Raw genomic sequence first — 13805 nt, forward strand, 5'->3', positions numbered from 1 at the left:
ATCAAATAAATGGAATCATGGAAAATAAACAAGCATACCACACTACAAAAAAAACAAGCTCAACCTCACACTATCAAAAATCGAGTCAGAAAGTCACTACAACACATTAACTGTCTATGCCAAATTCAAACAAATACTACCGCCGGTACCATGACGAACCCGGTGCGATGCCGATGACGTGGCCCAGTGGGTTGGTTGGCTTACGCTTTGCCGAACGTAGCAACTCGTCTCGATGGCGCGTGGTTGTCTTCAGTGGCCCAGATGACCGTGGTGCGATGATACGGGTTCCTTGAGGCGCACGCCTCACCAGGAGGCCAGCAGTAAGAAGCTTCTGGTAATAGGTCGTTCCGAGCTGCCCGCAGCCAAACGGTGCGATGCCGCTGGTGCATTGTGCGGCACGGCCCGACAGGTCGCCGGGGTGCGATGCCGCCGGTCAGCAGGAGGCCAGCAGGGCGAATCCGCTGATAATAGGTGGTTCCGATATGCCCGCTACCAATGTTGCGATACCACTGGTGCGTTGTGAGGCATGTCCTTAACTTTCCACCATTCCTCCCAAGACCTCGTTCCCAACTCTCTACGGCACCTTCGTCGTCCTCCTCTTTACCTCGCATTCTATCGTGTGAAGCTCCCATTTGCTGGTCCAGCTTATCTCCTCCTCCTCTTCCATCAATCTGTTTATCTTCTTCATTGGTTCCTTAAAACTTCTTCTCGCCATCCGGTAAGCTAATTCTTCTTTTTCTTCGCTTTTCTTCTATCAACTTCTTCTCGGGCGAATCTCCCTTCGGGTACGGGCTCTTCTTACCACATGACAATCCCTCTTCCCGCAGGTAGGTGACGACCGCTTCACGTTGCGTCAGTGACCACAACCGGCACTTGCCGCTCATCGTGGTGGTTCCCTACTGGGTCAAACAACGCCCCTAGCCGCTGCTGCGCAACAAAGCATATTGATTTGAATTGAATTATTTATTTCAGCAAAAAAAGAGGTTGCCCTGGGGCTATGGCAAAAGGCAACATTTAAAGTCGCCTGACTAGGGCCCTAGCCCCAGGCAGGACAAACACACAAACAGCAGTTTGTTACAAAACGCAAATGGCTTAGAAATTGTAATTCAAACCTTTTGCAATTCTATGTACAACTATACAACAATATCAGGCTAACCATTCACAGTTTGCATTCATTTCTGGGGTCTGGAGTCCAAATCTGTAAGCGTAAATATGGTAATAAAATAACTCTTGTTACATACCGAAAAATTGTTTTTTATGGTTATTAAAACACAAAAGCAATATTACATAAAACACACGCACACAATAAGAACTACGAAAGAGGAGACGGAAGAACATGACATTATTGCTCGAGTAGAAGCAGTGTCCTCTTTTCAAGAAGGCTAATAGAGAAGAGCAGCTTTGCATCACATCAAGTACAGAAGGATACATATTTAAGATTTGGTAGCTGCTATTGAAGCAGTTGCATGCCGTACCCTGTCCTAGTCTGAATTTTTTTAAATGCAGTGTACCTGAGACTACAATGCGGATCATGTATTAGTGTATAATGAAAAAAATTATTTTGGGTCTAATTTCAAGTTCAAGAAGGCTATTTCGGCTAGGTGTTGATTATTTATGTCCTTATTCAGTACGTAGCTACATTTAAAATACGAAGAGACATGTCGACTTGATAAGTTCTGAATGAATCGTAAACCACGGTGTTGCATTAAATAAAGAACATGTGCGTTCGATTTTGACGTAGCGCCCCAAACTAATAAACAATGTTGTAGCCTTGAGTGAACAGCGCCATGGTTGATTGATTGTGGGGTTTAACGCGCCGACGCAACGCAGGCGATGAGGCGCGCCGTAGTGGAGGGCTCCGCATTAATTTTGACCACCTGGGGATCTTTATCGTGCGCCGAAATCTCGTACACACGGGCGTTTTTGCTTTTCGCCTCCATCAGAAAAGCGGCCGCCGCGGCCGGGAATCGAACCCGCGACCACGTGCTCAGCAGCGCAACGCCTTAGCCACTGAGCCACCGCGGCGGGTAACAGCGCCATGGTAAAGTTGTCGTTTTATGTTCATGGGTAACAACATACAAAGCTTGTTAAGGGCGCCAATTTTTTGTGCTGCACTGCGTTTTACCTAATTTACATGATAGGTCCAACGAAGAGATTCGTGGAAATACACGCCAAGAAACTTACATTCTGAAACTTGTTGTAACACTTCTGATTCGAACTATATGACCACAAGACGTTGTACTGGTTTACTTATAGCAGAACAGATAGTATACATAGTTTTTGTTTATTTAAAAGTGGTTGATTTCCAGTTATCCACTGCGATAAATTTTGTACGTAAGTATTACCATCACGAACGAAGACTGTCAAATCTTTTGAGGAGAAAAACACATTTGTGTCGTCAGCATATAACACCGTTTCTGGAGTGTCAGGAATGTCGACAATATAATTAATGTAAAGAATAAATAGTACCAGTCCTAATATAGACCCTTGTGGGACGCCAAAAGTGAGGTATCCAGGATCTGATAATACGTTATTATATACAACCAACTGTACTCTATTTGAGAGATATCTCTGCAATAGCTTATACACCGTGCCAAGTATTTCGTAATATGGGAGCTTTCTGAAAAGGTTATGATGCTTGATTGAATCAAAAGCTTTTTAAAATCAACAAGACTACCAATTGTATAGAGGTGGTTTTCTATGTTGGAAACAATTTTTTCCTTAATGTTAAGTAAAACTGATTCTGTTGATTTCCCCTTTTGAAACCCATATTGTTTTGGAGATAACAGTTGATATTTTTAAGGCGAATAGTTTTTCGGGCGTAATTTCCTTTTCAGCGATCTTTAAAAAAGCGGGAATATATTGGCCTATAGTTAGAAATGTTGCTAACACCACCACTCTTGTACAAGACACTAACTTTGGCGATTTTCATTTTGTCTGGGAACGTGCGAGTTCCTAAGATTAAGTTACATAAATGACAGAGCACATGACAAATTAAATCAGAAACTGCCTTAATAGGTGGCGCTGTGATACCATCCAAACCACAAGCACAATTATGTTTAAGCTCAAGTATCAAATCGCAGATTTCCATAGTAGTTGTAGGGCAAAGAAACATTGACTGCTGCAGACTCGGAGGCATGTATCTTTCGACTTCGTTCTTGGCATTTTCGTTGTAAGCTCCGTAGGTTAAACAATAACGATTAAATTCATTTGAAAGATCTTTACCTCTTATCGTCTGATCCCCAATTTTTATTTCCGTTGGCAAAGTAGTGGTTGTTTTGTGTAATAAATCGTTTACGGTGCGCCATGTCTTACTGGGGTCGTAACATATGTGCGAGAATTTGTTCGAATACTATCGAATACGAGATTTTTTTATTTCATTACAAAGTTTGTTCCGTAGCGATTTGTGTTCTTTTAGTAGTGCCAATTCACGTGAAGTTATGCACGTGTAAATAATTTGTTTCTCGCTTTCATTTTGTGTAGTAGTTATTTTGTTATCCAAGGTTTTCTGATTTTTCTGCAGCTTAGCAAGATAACTTCTGAAAAGGCGATATTGTACAACTCATCAATTTTGTTACTTAACTTATCACAAAACATTTGGATCCGTCTCTTTCAAGTACAGTGTCCAATTTGTAAACGCTACCAGTTGGCAAAAATGCACCATTTTGCCCCAAATTACCTTACGTATTACTGTCCTGTCACGGGTTTTATTCGCAGCGTTGTACATTTATTGGAGCAAAAAAAAATAGACAAATGATCGCTCAAATCTGTCGTTAAAACACCCGCTCGAATATCAGTTTGGTCAAACTTTGTTAAGCAGAGGTTAATCAGTGTCTCACTTGATGGTGGGATACGAGTAGATACATGGATTACGTTGGAAAAACCATTTCAGGACACCATATCGCAAAGTTATCGATTTAAATCCTCTTTTTTTAAATATTTATATATACATATATAAGGTTAGTAGAGACAGAGACAAACGACAAAGACGTAGAAAAGAGAAATAGGTTTACTGACGTGTCAGGGAGAGGACTCCCTTTCTTCACTCTGAAGAAAGGGAGTTGAAGAAAGGGAGTCCTCTTCCTGAAATGTCAGTAAACTTATTTCTATTTTCTACGTCTTTCTCGTTTGTCTCTGTCTCTACTAAACTTATTTTTTACGCGCTCTGTGTGAGTTATTATCTTATCAGACTATATATATACATATATATATACACAAAGATAGGTCGGCAGTCTACAACGCCAAAGGAGGCATAGGGGTGTGGTTAGGCTCTCTTTTTTATTACAACGGTTAATGAAGTTAACATTTTTTTTAAATATATGGAAGAAAGAAAGAAAGAAAAACACGCGCCCAGAGTGGGGACCGAACCCACGCCTTTCGATTAGATCTCGAATGCCTTACCAACTCGGCTATCTGGGCGACTGTGTTCTTCACTTTCTGGGCTATTTATATTTACTAGAAGTGTATCTGACGCTTGAGGGTGGTAGCCAGCGCCACTCTGACTACACGGGGAGAAGGGGACCTTCTTTTCAACCCCCGGGGCGTGACTGGAACGTCTACAGCCTGTCATGAGCGGGTAACTGGCTGGAAGCCCTCTTATGCTACCTAGGCATCAAGGCTGCCAGAACCGAGACCCTCGCTAGGCTTTCGCAGAATAATATAGTAAGGAAATGAGGGGATCGTTGAGGAAATACACAAAGATAGGTCGGCAGTCTACAACGCCAAAGGAGGCATAGGGGTGTGGTTAGGCTCTCTCTTTTTTTTACAACGGTTATTGAAGTTAACATTTTTTTTAAATATATGGAAGAAAGAAAGAAAGAAAAACACGCGCCCAGAGTGGGGACCCAACCCACGCCTTTCGATTAGATCTCGAATGCCTTACCAACTCGGCTATCTGGGCGACTGTGTTCTCCTTCACTTTCTGGGCTATTTATATTTACTAGAAGTGTATCTCACGCTTGAGGGTGGTAGCCAGCGCCACTCTGACTACACGGGGAGAAGGGGACCTTCTTTTCAACCCCCGGGGCGTGACTGGAACGTCTACAGCCTGTCATGAGCGGGTAACTGGCTGGAAGCCCTCTTATGCTACCTAGGCATCAAGGCTGCCAGAACCGAGACCCTCGCTAGGCTTTCGCAGAATAATATAGTAACGAAATGAGGGGCTCGTTGAGGAAATACACAAAGATAGGTCGGCAGTCTACAACGCCAAAGGAGGCATAGGGGTGTGGTTAGGCTCTCTCTCTCCTTTTTTTTTACAACGGTTAATGAAGTTAACATTTTTTTTAAATATATGGAAGAAAGAAAGAAAGGAAAACACGCGCCCAGAGTGGGCACCGAACCCACGCCTTTCGACTAGATCTCGAATGCCTTACCAACTCGGCTATCTGGGTGACTGTGTTCTCCTTCACTTTCTGGGCTATTTATATTTAATAGAAGTGTATCTGACGCTTGAGGGTGGTAGCCAGCGCCACTCTGACTACACGGGAAGAAAGGGGACCTTCTTTTCAACCCCCGGGGCATGACTGGAACGTCTACAGCCTGCCATAAGCGGGTAACTGGCTGGAAGCCCTCTTATGCTACCTAGGCATCAAGGCTGCCAGAACCGAGACCCTCGCTAGGCTTTCGCAGAATAATATAGTAAGGAAATGAGGGGCTCGTTGAGGAAATACACAAAGTTAGGTCGGCAGTCTACAACGCCAAAGGAGGCATAGGGGTGTGGTTAGGCTCTCTCTTTTTTTTTTACTACGGTTATTGAAGTTAACATTTTTTTAAATATATGGAAGGAAGAACGAAAGAAAAACACGCGCCCAGAGTGGGGACCGAACCCACGCCTTTCGATTAGATCTCGAATGCCTTACCAACTCGGCTATCTGGGCGACTGTGTTCTCCTTCACATTCTGGGCTATTTATATTTACTAGAAGTGTATCTGACGCTTGAGGGTGGTAGCCAGCGCCACTCTGACTACACCGGGAGAAGGGGACCTTCTTTTCAACCCCCGGGGCGTGACTGGAACGTCTACAGCCTGTCATGAGCGGGTAACTGCTGGAAGCCTTCTTATGCTACCTAGGCATCAAGGCTGCCAGAACCGAGACCCTCGCTAGGATTTCGCAGAATAATATAGTAAGGAAATGAGGGGCTCGTTGAGGAAATACACAAAGATAGGTCGGCAGTCTACAACGCCAAAGGAGGCATTGGGGTGTGGTTAGGTTCTCTTTTTTTTTACAACGGTTAATGAAGTTAACATTTTTTTTAAATATATGGAAGAAAGAAAGAAAGAAAAACACGCCCCCAGAGTGGGGACCGAACCCACACCTTTCGATTAGATCTCGAATGCCTTACCAACTCGGCTATCTGGGCGACTGTGTTCTCCTCCACTTTCTGGGCTATTTATATTTACTAGAAGTAGCCAGCGCCACTCTGACTACACGGGGAGAAGGGGACCTTCTTTTCAACCCCCGGGGCGTGACTGGAAAGTCTGGAAGCCCTCTTATGCTACCTAGGCATCAAGGCTGCCTAGGCGCGTGTTTTTCTTTCTTTCTTTCTTCCATATGTTTAAAAAAATGTTAACTTCATTAATCGTTGCAAAAAAAAAAGAGAGAACCTAACCACACCCCTATGCCTCCTTTGGCGTTGTAGACTGCCGACCTATCTTTGTGTATTTTCTCAACGATCCCCTCATTTCCTTACTGTATTATTCTCCGAAAGCCTAGCGAGGGTCTCGGTTCTGGCAGCCTTGATGCCTAGGTAGCATAAGAGGGCTTCCAGCCAGTTACCCGCTCATGACAGGCTGTAGACGTTCCAGTCACGCCCCGGGGGTTGAAAAGAAGGTTCCCCTTCTCCCCGTGTAGTCAGAGCGGCGCTGGCTACCACCCTCAAGCGTCAGATACACTTCTAGTAAATATAAATAGCCCAGAAAGTGAAGGAGAACACAGTCGCCCAGATAGCCGAGTTGGTAAGGCATTCGAGATCTAATCGAAAGGCGTGGGTTCGGTCCCCACTCTGGGCGCGTGTTTTTCTTTCTTTGTCACGTAATAATAATAAAAAAATAATAATGTAACGTCACTAACGGTAAAAAAAAGTCTAACCATTCCCCTATGCTTTCTTTGGCGTTGTAGACTGCCGGCATTTCTTTCTGTATTTCTAACGAGCCCCTCATTTCCAAACCTTGTTATCATGCGAAAGCTTAGCGAGGGCCTCGGTTCTGGGAGCCTTGAGGCCAAGGTAGCATAAGAGGGTTTTACCGCCAGTTAGCTGCTCCTGACAGGCTGTAGACGCTCGGGTCACGCCCCGGGGGTTGAAAAGGAGGTCCCCTTCTCCCCGTGTAGTCTGAGTGGCGCTGGCTACCACCCTCAAGCGTCAGATACAGTTGTAAATATAAATAACGCAGAAAGTGAAGGAGAACACAGTCGCCCAGGTAGCCGAATTGGTAAGGCATTCGACATGTAATCGAAAGGCGTGGGTTTGGTCCCCACTCTGGGGGCGTGTTTGTTTTTCTTTCTTTCTCACGTAATAATAATAAAATAAATAATAATGTAACGTCACTAACGGTTAAAAAAAACAAAAAGAAAAGTCTAACCATTCCCCTATGCTTTCTTTTGCGTTGTAGACTGCCGGCATTTCTTTCTGTATTTCCTAACGAGCCCCTAATTTCCAAACCCTACATACATATATATATATATATATATAAACAGAAAGATGGGTCAGCAGTCTACAACGGCAAAGGAGGCATAGGGGTGTGGTTAGGCTCTTTTCTTTTTCACTACGGTTAATTAGGTAAACATTTTTTTTATTTATACAGAAGAAAGAAAGAAAGACACGCGCCCAGAGTGGGGACCGAACCCACGCCTTTCGATTACATGTCGAATGCCTTACCAATTCGGCTATCTGGGCGACTGTGTTCTCCTTCACTTTCTGGGATATTTATATTTACTAGAAGTGCATCTGACGCTTGAGGGTGGTAGCCAGCTCCACTCTGACTACACGGGGAGAAGGGGACCTTCTTTTTAACCCCCGGGGCGTGACTCGAACGTCTACAGCCTGTCATGAGCGGGTAACTGGCTGGAAGCCCTCTTATGCTACCTAGCCATCAAGGCTGCCAGAACCGAGACCCTCGCTAGGCTTTCGCAGAATAATATAGTAAGGAAATGAGGGGATCGTTGAGGAAATACACAAAGATAGGTCGGCAGTCTACAACGCCAAAGGAGGCATAGGGGTGTGGTTACGCTCTCTCTTTTTTTTACAACGGTTATTGAAGTTAACATTTTTTTTAAATATATGGAAGGAAGAACGAAAGAAAAACACGCGCCCAGAGTGGGGACCGAACCCACGCCTTTCGATTAGATCTCGAATGCCTTACCAACTCGGCTATCTGGGCGACTGTGTTCTCCGTCACTTTCTAGGCTATTTATATTTACTAGAAGTGCATCTGACGCTTGAGGGTGGTAGCCAGCTCCACTCTGACTACACGGGGAGAAGGGGACCTTTTTTTTAACCCCCGGGCCTGACTCGAACGTCTACAGCCTGTCATAAGCGGGTTACTGGCGGGAAGGCCTCTTATGCTACCTAGGCGTCAAGGCTGCCAGAACCGAGACCCTCGCTAGGCTTTCGCAGAACATTATAGTAAAGAAAATGAGGGGCTCGTTGAGGAAATACATAAAGATGGGTCAGCAGTCTACAACGCCAAAGGAGGCATAGGGGTGTGGTTAGGCTCTTTTCTTTTTCTCTACGGTGAATTAGGTAAACATTTTTTTAATTATGCAGAAGAAAGAAAGAAAAACACGCGCCCAGAGTGGGGACCGAACCCACGCCTTTCGATTACATGTCGAATGCCTTACCAATTCGGCTATCTGGGCGACTGTGTTCTCCTTCACTTTCTGGGCTATTTATATTTACTAGATGTGTATCAGACGCTTGAGGGTGGTAGCCAGAAGCGGAGAAAAAATGCCCGCCAGGTGGAATCCGAAGCCACGACCTCCAGAATACCGGTCTGGTGCGATAACCACTGCGCTACCGGCGGGGCGATTTTCCTCCCCGCTTTCTGGGGTATTTATGTCAATATAATTTTTTCCTGTGCGTGGGGGTGGCGCTAACTACCACTACCAAGCACAGCAAAAAAATTATATTGACATAAATACCCCAGTAAGCGGGGAAGAAAATCGCCCCGCCGGTAGCGTAGTGGCTATCGCACCAGACCGGTATTCTGGAGGTCGTGGGTTCGGATCCCACCGTAAGGGCATTTTTTCTCCGCTTTCTTTCTTTCTTTCCAAATTCTTTATCTGTTTCAATGACCTACCACAACCTCCCCTTTGCTTTCCGACGTTTTCTTGACTGCCAACCCTTATTTCTATATATATATATATATATATATATATATATCTATATATAAATCCTCGTGAGACCTAGTGTACAATATATTGCACACTCGTTCTCAGCGCCGTAGCGCTGAACAGCCGTAGAAGCTAAGATCGCCTGTACAAAGAATTGCACAGACATGTGCTGCCACCTAACGCAGAGCGGGAGAAGCGACTGCGCGGTTTTTTTTGCGCGCCATTTTGAAGATGGCCTTCGTTCCCGTGGAGTCGTTGTACTCGGCCCGGCCAAGCAAGATGCTCGTATTTTCTTACCGCTTTACGAAATGGTTTGAAATTTGTGTTGAATGAATTCTTGAATGTGAAGGGATCATCTAGAACTCATTTTTATTTCGCGCAAACGTGTATTTTGTTTGTTTTCTTGCTGAAATCTTTTGGGTACGATTTATTGCACACTCGGATCGAGGTACATTGTATGAGGCCTTTTCTAGTGTGTGCGCTGTACGTACTATTCCGATGACGCAGTAAATTGATATTTATCTCTACCAAATAAGCTATTCTTGGTTTATAATACAACGTTATCAATATCGGATTTTTTGGTCTGCGCTAGGCCTGCGGCTGGAAACTGCCGTGCCGATTTTGAAAGCCGTTGCTTCTCAGGACGAATCGGATCTCGACTTGTCAGAAGACGAATAGGACGCGACTGTTCTACTGAATATTTTTTATTATTCTTCTCCCTCCTCCTCCTCCGGGTCGTCCTACTCATCAACCTCCTCGTCCTCCGCTATCTCCTCCCCCATCTTCTCTCCTCCTCCACCTCCACCTCCTCCTTCTTCTTCTTCTTCTACTTCTTTATTTATTTATTTATTTATTTATTTATTTATTTATTTTATTCCTTTTGTTGTTTATTTTATTATTGACTAATTTCCAAACTCGATTCCTCAAACACAAGAAGAAAAAGCTTGCAAATTTTCCTAATTTTCCTGAAATCAGCCAAATAGGCAGTTATCCCTTTGGGTTTCACGACTGTTGCTTGGTCGATCCCCTGATTGGGTATGCGCCAATAATGTTAAAGAACAACAATAACAACAAACACCCCTCCCAGATGCTTCCTCATCGACCACGATAGCACCATTACCTCCTGTCTCTTTCAGGACAGCGGGCGCCAGACACATGCCTGAGCTTTCTGAACAAAAGTCACTATCAAGGTGTCGTAACACCGGATGATCACAACGTTCGAAGTTTCGGTGCACTCGCTGCGACGCATTTTTTGTTTAACTTCTTCAAGTAACTGCTTGAAGCAGTTTCATAGCTTGAATTTCCAGCTGGAGAACTCTTTTCTTTCATTGAGCGCAATATGTGATATTGTTTTCTTTTCTTGCACTGAATCCCGCTGTGCAATATATTGCACAAACCATGGTAGGCCAACGTCACATTTTGCATCAATACAACTTTTTTTATTGGAATTTCCTGTGTCCAGTGGCCTTAAGTACACGTTTTCTTCTACTACACGCGGCAGGTTGTTCGTCGGCTCTCACGAGGATATATATATATATTTATATATATCCCCCTTTTTTTAGAATCTGTGACATTAAATAAGCGTGATGAGGATTAAGCGTCGTGGACACACGCCAAGTCCCCAAGACACCTTAGTACGCCAAAGAAACTTACGTTTCGCTGCGCGCTGGGTTTTTATCGCTGTTTTTCTAAATGAACATATTTGACAGTGTCTTTGGAAACATGTCCTGATCATGAGACTTGATCTGCAATATGTAGCCTGAAAGTTTTTCTTATGTATGATATAATTCAATTTGAGCGAAAGACGTTTCAAAGCGTCTCACGCTCGAAAACTTCCCGAAAAACCTGCAACGAATATCCTTACATTTTGCCGCCATGTATTCCTCCGTTGCTTTGAGCATCTGCCACGTCAGTTTGCATATCTATAACCAGACATGTTGACCACACCAAGAACACTTATGTTTAAGTTTCGTATCGCGTACAGAGCCCACAAGACTGTTGTCACGCAGACGTGCAGGCCAGGATACCGGGTACCAGCACTGACATTTCGACCTTAACTTACAAACTCGAACATGTCACCAACCTGCCAATGCATATGCGAGGATAATGTTTAGTTGGCCGTTATACAAACGAACTGTACCTCCACATTTTTCCTAGGTAACCTCTTCGATGATATTTAGCCCCCGAAGGTGCCACTCCTAGGTAGGGTTGGGCCGGCGAACGTGCGCAAAAAAAAACCTCGCCAAGCGATGATGTCATCGCGCGCGCCGGCACCACTCTTCCTTCGAGGATTCTTTGCCTAGCGTTCGTTGCGTGATCTCTCACCGTCTCTTCTTATCGTCTGTTCACGTGCGTTTGCACCTGACGTGAGAAGCATAGAAAAGCTCGCTATACGGACGTCGAGTTCGCCAAGCCAATTTACGCTGCTTCTAGCGCATCCTAACGCGGGTACGTTTGGGGAGATGTGAAAGACTGTGGCCAAATGATGGGGTCCTGCCATTCATGGAGGACTTTCAGCTGAGAGTACATGTGAGGTGCAACAGGCTCGTCTCCAACGAAGGGGAAGAGGGGGGAGAAATGAAGAGCCCCACACTCGAATGAAAGGAAGCGTGGCGCGAAAGTCGACGCGCCACTACTCGACAACGTATGCGACGACTTTGGCCCAGTCCAGAATATCACGCCGCAAAAGTGACGGCAAAATGTCGGCGATTTTCAAAATATCCGGAGATATGAGCTCGCGTACCTTGCACATACTTATTTGAGTGAGTGGTCATTGCTCTGTGGGTTCTAACAAGGGTACAACGCCGAAAACTTGACCGAGTCTCGAAGCATAGCCATGAATACACTGAACCGAACCAAGAATAATAGCTTCGCTGCTTGTTCATACTTCGTGCCACTAGTGCGAAGTTGCCCCAAGTTTTAAGAGCGGAGCTTTTAAGCACCCGCTCCTCAGGTTTCGTGTCGTACCTGGGTATCGGCCTTCTTGTAACCAATGAAGCTAAGTGATTCCCAAAGATACAGCGAGTAGGGAAGCAGATGATGAAAGTATTGCAAAGGTGTTAAGGGGAGGGCGGACGAAGACCACAAAAACTGCGACCATTTCTTGCGTTTGATAATTTATCAAATGTTTTTCCTTGATACAAAAACAAGAAAGCAGGTTCGCACCCGTGGCGCGAAGGTGGGCTAAACATCGGAGCGGGAAGTAGCCAGATTTTGGTTTCGAGGAAGTTCATGCATTTTTGTGTTTCTAGACTAGGCCATATTTTCTGCGTGGTTGTGTTGCCAGACTCGGTCACGTTTTTAGGGTGGCGCCGCTGCTAGCCCTACAAAGAACAAAAAACACTTGGTAATTAAAGTATGTGCAATGTACGCCAGCTCGTAATGCATGATCTTCTGTATTTCCCTGAGGTTTTGCAGTCACTTCATCAGTCCGATGTTCAGGACTGGACCGAAGTCGTCGCGTCCGTTGTCGAGTAGCGGTGCGGTGGTTTTCGCTCCGCGATTCCTTTTCTTCGGATGTGACGCTGTTCTTCTGCCTTCCCATGTCTCCGTTTGTCTGGAGACCTGACAATTGCACCTCACATGGATTTCCGAACTCGCCGCTTAGCGCGGTGCCTTACTGGCAAGCCCGGATAGTTTGATGAGCAAGCTTTCATATCTCGCCCAAAGTGTACCGCGTTACCACGCGCTATAACCGGCGTCAAGCGGCTTCACGTGTACAAAGTGCCGCTAGCCCGAGCGTTTCTGCCCTTCGAACTTCAGTCCCGAACGCACTTGAACTGAGGAGAAGAGCGCAGGCGAGATCGCGCCACGAACGCTGGTTAGAGTGTTTTCGATGTTCGAGCAGAGTTGGCACGTGCGACATGTTTATTGCTCGGGAGATTTTTCTGCAAACGTTCACGTCCCAGAACGAGCTTAAACATCATCGTCGTTAGAAGGAGGAATCAAGCGAGAGCCTCTGGTGGATCCTCTAGCACGTGCACCTCATGGCACGGTAGCACGCCAGTGGAATCCATCATTCTGCCTGGTGTTGGCCACGGCCGTCGGAGTGAATCGCGCTGTGTCTCGTAATGGAAAGTGTTTGGATGTCAAGTGTGCCGATAACTTCTGTGCCAGCCTTGCGCAGCCAACCACAAGAGTACGACACCTGCAATGCGCAGGAGATGCACTATGCCAGCAGTAGTCGTAATTCTTGGACGCGGATTCGACTCCCCGCTGCGGCGGCCGCTTTTCTGACTGACGCGAAAAGCAAAAATGCCCGTATGTTCAAGATTTATGCACTCGTTAAAGATCTTCAGGTGGTCAAAATAATTCGGGGCCTCCACTACGGCGCGCACCATAACGCAGCTGTAGGCACGACACGTTATATACCTCCTAAGTCACAATGATTCCACCTTTAAGATGTGCGTGCAGACCTAAATACCCTGTGCAATTATTTATCGGCATGAGTAATTGCACGGCGTCTCACTATTACATTC

General features: G+C 45.3%; 4 non-coding genes and 1 pseudogene across 4 annotated transcripts; 2 read left to right on the forward strand and 3 right to left on the reverse strand.

Moving 5' to 3' along the window:
* Positions 1 to 374: 374 nt before the first annotated feature.
* Positions 375 to 13805, forward strand: part of LOC144140000 (uncharacterized) — a 54464-nt pseudogene continuing 41033 nt past the window's right edge.
* Trnar-ucu (transfer RNA arginine (anticodon UCU)) lies at positions 4348 to 4419 on the reverse strand. Its single transcript has one exon. It is a non-coding gene; the product is annotated as a tRNA-Arg (tRNA).
* Positions 5805 to 5876, reverse strand: Trnar-ucu (transfer RNA arginine (anticodon UCU)). The gene has a single exon. It is a non-coding gene; the product is annotated as a tRNA-Arg (tRNA).
* Positions 6936 to 7007, forward strand: Trnar-ucu (transfer RNA arginine (anticodon UCU)). Its single transcript has one exon. It is a non-coding gene; the product is annotated as a tRNA-Arg (tRNA).
* Trnar-ucu (transfer RNA arginine (anticodon UCU)) lies at positions 8304 to 8375 on the reverse strand. Its single transcript has one exon. It is a non-coding gene; the product is annotated as a tRNA-Arg (tRNA).

Source organism: Haemaphysalis longicornis, unplaced genomic scaffold (assembly GCF_048455015.1).
Source record: "Haemaphysalis longicornis isolate Haplotype H1 unplaced genomic scaffold, Haemaphysalis longicornis Haplotype H1 scaffold_5, whole genome shotgun sequence".
Taxonomy (NCBI): domain Eukaryota; kingdom Metazoa; phylum Arthropoda; class Arachnida; order Ixodida; family Ixodidae; genus Haemaphysalis; species Haemaphysalis longicornis.